The sequence below is a fragment of the Cetorhinus maximus genome, chromosome 26 (genome assembly GCF_964194155.1).
Source record: "Cetorhinus maximus chromosome 26, sCetMax3.hap1.1, whole genome shotgun sequence".
Lineage (NCBI taxonomy): Eukaryota > Metazoa > Chordata > Chondrichthyes > Lamniformes > Cetorhinidae > Cetorhinus > Cetorhinus maximus.
In genome coordinates this window covers 28,263,401-28,270,976 of record NC_135904.1, presented here as the reverse complement: position 1 = coordinate 28,270,976, position 7,576 = coordinate 28,263,401, and the positions used below count along the sequence as shown (strand labels likewise).

General features: G+C 41.8%; 1 protein-coding gene across 1 annotated transcript in view; it reads left to right on the top strand.

The window, feature by feature from the left end:
- Positions 1-266: 266 nt before the first annotated feature.
- LOC144668399 (multiple C2 and transmembrane domain-containing protein 2-like) overlaps positions 267-7,576 on the top strand; it is a 474,049-nt gene continuing 466,739 nt past the window's right edge. The window contains exon 1 of the mRNA XM_078530407.1: positions 267-618. The gene's annotated coding sequence lies outside the window, so the exon portion shown is untranslated. The remainder of the gene's footprint in view (positions 619-7,576) is intronic.

The following is a 7,576-nucleotide window of genomic DNA, read 5'->3' as shown; positions in this document are numbered from 1 at the left end:
GGACAATTGCTTTTATAGAGGGTGGGGAAAGAACTTGTTCTGGTATCTTTTTCAAAAATGCTGGTCTGTTAAGTATTGATAAAGCTAAATCTCCTGTACTTTTGCTGTAAGAACATTGAGAGTTTTTTAAAAAAAAATCCATCAAGGAACTAGAATGCTGCAGTGGGGGAAGAAAAACACATTCTGGGCTCTGTTGCCCCTCCTATCTGTGGGTGGGACAATATTTAAAAGGGAGAGTGTGTGGGCACAGATCCATATTTCCGACTGATGCAGACAAAGAGGGAAGAGATTGCAAAGAGGGAAGAGGTTGCAAAAAAAGAGAAGAGGTTGCAGGCATTGCACCATCCCTGGTGTCTGGTAGGGCTGCAGCATTTACAGTCGGCAGAGGCGGGGGGGAACCTCCCCTTTAAAAGGTAAAAATGATAAATCGCGTGTGGACGAGGAAGAAGTGAGTGAGTTTGGGAAGCTACCTCCTTGAATGAGGTTAGAGAGATAGAGAGAGACAGACAGAGAGGGAGAGAGAGAGAGGGGATCAGCAGCAGCTACAATCAGCTACAATCAGCATCAGCTACAATCAGCTACAATCAGCTCTCAGGCACAGAGAGATGGTCGCGCAAGGTCTGTGCATCTTTTCTTTACCCCCCTGATTATTGCATTTTAACCCGTCTGTTCTGTCGCTGCTTTAATTTCAAGATGCAGGTTTTAAACCCCATGTCAGAGAGAGAGAGAGGGGGATCCACCCAGCTGCACTCCCCCCTTTTTTTTCCAAACAAAATAAGTTGGGTCAGTCGAGTTTAGGCTTTGCTGAACTTTTGAATGCGTTGGACAAATATTTCGGCATTTTACATGTAATTTATTTATTTATTTTTGTTGTTGTTGCATTTCTCTCACCAGTTGAAATGTCTGTTTAACCCATACACTGACTGGGTGGAAGGATTGAAGGGGGCAGGATTGATATCCCCACTTGGTGTAGGTGGCTGTATCTGCCTCTCTCTGTGTGTGTGTGAGTGAGAGCAGATTGGCTCCCCATTGAATCTGGCACTTCAGCTCTTTCAGGCTTGTGAAGAATTAGCTGCCTCTCCTCCTCTCTCCCTCCATCCAGTCCACTGATGCAATGTTACAGGGACTACACCCTGATGTGCTGGAGAGATTAATACTCCTCTCAAACTGCCCTGCCAACTGTAACAGTGAATCATGCCATGCTGTGGGTAACCTGTTACCAGATAATGCCTGCCTCTTGCTACACCACATACCATTGTGAATTCACAAGTTGCCGTTGCTAATATTAGTTGGAGACATTACTCACCAATTCTAAATGGGTGCTATTCCATATACCTAATACTTTTTGTAAAAATGAATGTCAGGAGAGAAGCATTTAGCATTTTTCCAGTGACATTACCAACCGTGATTTCTAGGCTTTGCTCACGTTATCGATGAATGATTCATTCTAATCATATAATATAAAAATAGTACTTCATTACGGTTATTGCCACAAAAAGTCTTTACATCTTCACCAGCGTTTGGCAGCCCATATTGTCGTGACCTTGTGTGATGTGTGTATATACATAGTTTATGTCATGATAATGGCCCCTTTCCCAGTGGTGATACGATTGGTAACCAGAGGGTACAGATTTAAAATGAGTGGCGAAGGATTGAGTGGAGAGATGGTGATTTTTTTTTTTATTAAGCAGCAGATTGTTAGGATCTGGAATGTGCTGGTTGGTGGAAACAGATTCAACAGTAACTTTCAAATTTTCCAGCACAGGAACAGGCCATTTGACCCAGCATGCCCATGCCAGTGTTAATGTTCCATAGAAGCCTCCTCCCATCCCTCTTCATCGTTTTTTTAAAAATTTGTTTGTGGGATGTTGGTATCAAGGCCAGCATTTGATAGCATCCCAAATGCAGTTAAGAGTCAACCACATTGCTGTGGGTCTGGAGTCACATGTAGGTCAGACCGGGTAAGGACAGCAGATTTCCTCTTTCTAAAGGGGAATTAGTGAACCAGATGGGCTTTTATAACAATTGATGATAGCTTTATTTTATGGTTATTCCAGATTTTTAAAATTAATTGGATTTAAGTTCCATCAGCTGCCGTGGTGGGATTTGAACCCATGCCCCCCAGAGCATTAGGCTGAGCCTCTGGACTAACGATATTAACACTATACCACCATCTCCCAACTTGATTATTTTTCCGTTCTGTTCTCTTTCATGTTTACCTAGCTTCCCTTTAAATGCATCTATGCTATTTTGGTCATTTATGATATTCATCTCAATTACTACTTGTGGTAGTGAGTCCCACTTTCACATCGCTCTCTGGTTAAAGAAGTTTCCCTTGAAATCCCAAATGAATTTATTAGTGGTTATCTTTTATATTTGTGTGTGTGTGTATGTATTATCAGTCGCTTAGTAGTACAGAACTTGAATATTGCAGAAAGCAGAGACTGAAAAAAGCGTTGAAGCTTTTCGTCTTGAAATCATCCGGACAATCACAAGAATGCCAAATTTCAAACAATCACAACAATTTCTACTACAGGAGACAAGGGTGCTGATTGGCTGGCAAACTAACTCTGATTGGCCAAGGCGTTGCCATTAGAGAAAAGGGGAACAATAGGCTACCCAGGCTTCCAGGTGATTCAAAAAAAGGTGAAAGACTTGAACATATATATTCCTTTTGTTTGCAGAGAATGGGTCCCTGTGTATGAACGTATGTCGCTTCTAGCAAGTATAAATAAGCCATGTTACAAGCTCGAGTGAATTAGTTGATTGGTAGTACAGAACGCCAGTTATAGTTCCCCATTGTTCTCTCCACGGCATCGCTTGGCCAGTCAGAGTCTAATTCTAACCAGTTGGCGCCCCCTTCTCCTCTAGTGTAAATTGTTGTGATTGTTTGAAATTTAGCATTCTTGCGTTTGTCCTGATGAGTGCAAGATGAAAAGCTTTGGCAACATGCCTCTCTTTTCAGCAAATATATAATAATAGTTAGTTTTAATAATACTAGATTAGATAGTCTTTATATTGACATTATTTATCTCTCTTTCTCCTTCCCGGGACACCCCACTGCCTCGCACCTCACCCCCTCACCCCCCCCCCCCCCCACCCCAACCCCACCACAAGATTTGCCAGGATCAAGTGTACAGGAGGTTCTGGCAGGTTCGAGGTGCCCTGAGAGATGGGGATTTTTTTTTTAAAGCAGCAAATTGTTAGGTCCTGGTTGTTGGAAACAGATTCCATCGATTGAATCATCTGGCCTCATGTGGAGGATATGTTGATGGAGACGAAGCAAAACACTAGTAATTAACCATAACTTTTACAGTGGAGACTGTTGAGAAATGGTGTGAACAGCTTCTTAAACTTTTCCACTGGGTTTCTTGCCAAAATTATAGCTGGAGACTCTTGTGGCAATTCTACCATGACATCTATGACCCTCGTGTAAAACCTTCCCCTTTGAACAAGCCTTTGGCCATCTGTCCTAACATCTCCTTTTGTGGTTTGGTATAATATTTGTTTGACCACACTCTTGTGACTTTTTGCAGTGTTAAAGATGCTATATGAATGCACGTTGTTGTTTTATGCCTTTGCCCTGAAAAAGTAAAAGTGGCATTCCCCAACATACCACGTTCCTGATTTTTATTGCAGATTTACTTGGAATTACCTCTTAAGCCTTGCCAAGAGAAATTTAATCCTTGTCATAATGCCTGCATTTAAAACAAAAGCTTCAAATCCCTGCCTGGAGGGGCATCATCCTTTAGTGCATGCTGTGGAGTTAAATGGATGATAAATTTGTTCTTCATTCTGTAGCTGGTGATAGAAGTTATATTATTTACTGGTAAATGCTCTGTGAAATTTCAGGATTAATGGACACTTGGGAGCAATCTCAGGACTGACTGATATTTTTCTATTTTGGGTCGTGGCTTATCAACAGCACTTAGGGTATTCGCACACCACCTGGACTACAGCAGTTCAAGATGGTAGCTCACCACCACCTTCGCAAGGGCAACTAGGGAATGGGCAATAAATGCTGGCCTAGCCAGCGATGCCCACATCCCGTGAACAAATTCTATGTAAAAAAAAAATACTTTGCACTTGATCAACAGAGTTCCTAGTCAGCCTTTAATGTGCTTTTTTGCATTTTAAGTGTTTTTGTTAGCAGTGAGATTGTTTATCCCCGAAATGAATCATTAACTAAATGTTAGATGTGTGGAATGGAGGCCATTAAAATATCCCAACCACAAGGCAAAGTGAAAACTTGTCATCCAACAACTAATCAACATGGAATGTTTCTGAGTATTTCATCAAATGATGAAAGTACAGGACAGAGCACGTACAAGATTGAATTTGTATCCAATTAGGTTAATTTTTAACTCACGTCACCTCATCAGTAACTCTACATTTGGAATATTGTGTGCAGTTTTTAAAGAGTCCTTAATTTAAAAATGAAGATTGATTTGTTGAAAAGGTTAAGAAAAAGTGATAATTATGTTAGGATTGAGGCCATGAAAGGAAGACTGGCATTTATATAATGCCTTTCAAAACCTCAGGATGTCCCAAAGCACTTTACAGCCAATTTGCACATAGGAAGGAGATAATGACCAAATCTGTTCCAGAGCTGCAGGTTAAGGGATAAATATTGACCAGGACATCATGGAGAACATCCCTGTTCATCTTAGAAATAGTTTTTATGGGATATCTTGTGTCCACTTGAGAGGGCAGATGGAGCCTTGCTTGAATGTCTCATCTGAAAGATGGCACCTTGTGACAGTGTGACAGTCCCTCTGTACTGCGCTGGAGTGTCAGGCTGGATTTTTAATTCAGATCTTTGGGGTGGTACTTGAACCTTCGGAATCAGAAGGCTGACACAACGTAAGTTATAAGAAGAGGCTCAAGGAATTTTATTGTCCTTGGGGAGAGTCCATGACGCACGCACAATGCTTGTGACCTTGTTAGGAGGCACGATTTGAGGCGACTCTCAGGGATTTGTTTTAGCATAAGAGTGTAACCCTTAATATTCCTGTTCATATCCCTGCACTGCACAGATGTGCTCATAACTCATGGGTTTAGCGTCAATGCAAAGCCTAAATTATTTTGCATGGCGGATATTGTGTCGTGTAATTTGCATGTGAATACCAAAACTGACTGAAGTGAAGCCAGACTGCTGCTTTCAGTGAACCGCACTATTTCACTCGTGCTGGTTGTGTCATGATACCATGGCTACATTTGCACTGTGATAACATATGAAATTGACCGGCAGGTAAAGAGCAGCTAGCCCATCGGGCCTGCCCCTCTCCATGAAGATGGGAACATGGTGACTAAACAATCCTTCTGCCCCTCCACAGCCATGTCATCTTCAAAAAAAAAATCAGATGACGAGAAACACAAGCCCAATAAGAGATATAGGACTCTGGACAGTTCCTCTCTGATTCCCACAGATCAAAACCAGTGCAGGGGATCATGGACCGAGTGTTATCTACTGTCAGTTCTTATGGATTGAGTCACTTCAGCACAGAAGGAGGCCATTCAGCCCATTGAGTCATGCTGACTCTATGTAGAACAATCCAGTCAGCTCCATTCCCTTACCCTATCCCCATAACCCTGCAAGTTTATTTCCTTCAAGCGCCCATCAATTTCCTTTTGTAATCATTGATTATCTCCGCTTCCACCCCCCACCCCACCCCAATTTTGTGGGCAGCAAGTTCTAAGTCATTACCACTTGCTACATTTTTTAAAAAAAAGTTCTTTTTTCACATTCCCCCTGCATCCTTTGCCAAAAGACTTCAATCTGTGTCCCCTAGTCCTTGTGCCCTCAGCTAATGGGAGTAGCTTTTCTTTGCCTATTTCATGTCATCTTGTCCACCTCTATCAAATCTCCCCCCAATCTCGAGCAGAACCACTCCAGCTTCTCCAACTTCAGTGTAGTGTAAATGCCCGCTAAGACGCACATTCAGAACGTGGTATTTGCACACAGGCATCCAATACATCCACGCAATGTTCTTCTGTCCAAAACAGGCATTAATTAACCTGTTCATTTTCAGTGAGTTAACACCTCCATTAAAGGACCAGTTGCAGAGTATGTTGAGGGTTCACACGCTAAAATGGCAAACTGTAACTTTGTGCAAGTTACACTCTGCTGCCTCTCCTAAGTGGCATTTCCTCCACTCTCTGTAGGTATTTCCCAAAGAAAGAGATTGACCTCGAATGACTTGGATTAATGTGATTTCTTCTGTTATATTTGGGAGTCTCGCTCTGTTTAGAACAGGTATATTGGATGTTGTTGAAATCAGCTGCTTTTGGTCCTGATTTCTTTGTGTGTCTGCTGCAGATTGATGGTTCTAATCATGGTCGTTAATCTAGAAACTTCACAATGCAATATTGTGAAGTTTCAGTACCAACGTAGATGGCAGTTAAAGCTTGCACTTATGTAAAACAAGATTATTTGTACAAAGCAAGCAGTATTAATCCTCAAATTGCCAGGATGATCTCTGACAGGTTAAGCCTCCTGCACTTTGTCGTTTATAGTTTCATTTTTCATCTCGATAACGGAAACTAAGGTTCTCAGCTAACTGGGTTATACTAGGCTTTGTTGTTCTGTTTGAGCTTGCTGCCATTGACAGTTTTAACCAGCAATGCAATCATTTTTCTCAAGATTGCACATTGGCTGTGTTTTTTTGTGTGTTGAATCAATGTCAAAAAAACAAACCTGTTGGCCAGCAAGTGGAGATAATTTCATGGTGAACTGATGGGAAACTAATGAGGGGGCAAGTTCACCTGAAATAAACCAAAATAAAGGGATTGAAGTGCTGGGATTTGCTTTCAGTAAAATGTCAGGTGTAGTATAAATAAAATCTACACTCTGTGTGCACACACACACACACATGCACACACTTACTCACAATTATTGGCAATCATTCTTACATTACTTCAGTGGGTTTAAACACTTGAGTAACTGAACTGGGCAGAGTAGCAAATGCAAGGTTCAGTGTCTTTGATGCTGTGGCTGAATGTTTTAAACAAATGCTAAATACTGAGGATGCTGGACATAGAAGCAGAAAATGCTGGGAACACCCAGCAGGTCAGGCAGCATCTGTGGAGAGCACAAAAAACGTTAACGTTTTGGGTCGGTGACGGTTTGTCAGAACTGGAAGATGTTTAGGATGGGCATCAGCTCTTCGTAAAAAATGAGAAGCCAAGCTCTAGCTTCTCCAGTCTTCCTCGCAGTCCTGACATCAACCTCGGAGTGGCTGTTCTCTGAATTATCTCCAGCCTTTGTGCTCCCTAGTTAACCGGCAACTAGGTTCGGATGCAGTACTCCAAGGAATGGTCTGAGCAGATCACCCTGCAGTTTGAGTATAACTTCCCCTCATTTCTATTCTACTGTTTGTCAGTGTCTGCTTCTTGTGTAATAGTGAGTTAAGAGGAAGCTATTGGTAATAAATGAACCGTGTACGTGAGCTATTAAATTCTGAGTGCCACAGCCAAAGATCAACATGATGAGAAATTATTTGTCCCTGAAACCTAGCCTCGGTATAAGGCTCTTCGTTACAACATTATCCATAATGTAAGTCAGTTGAACCTTGTC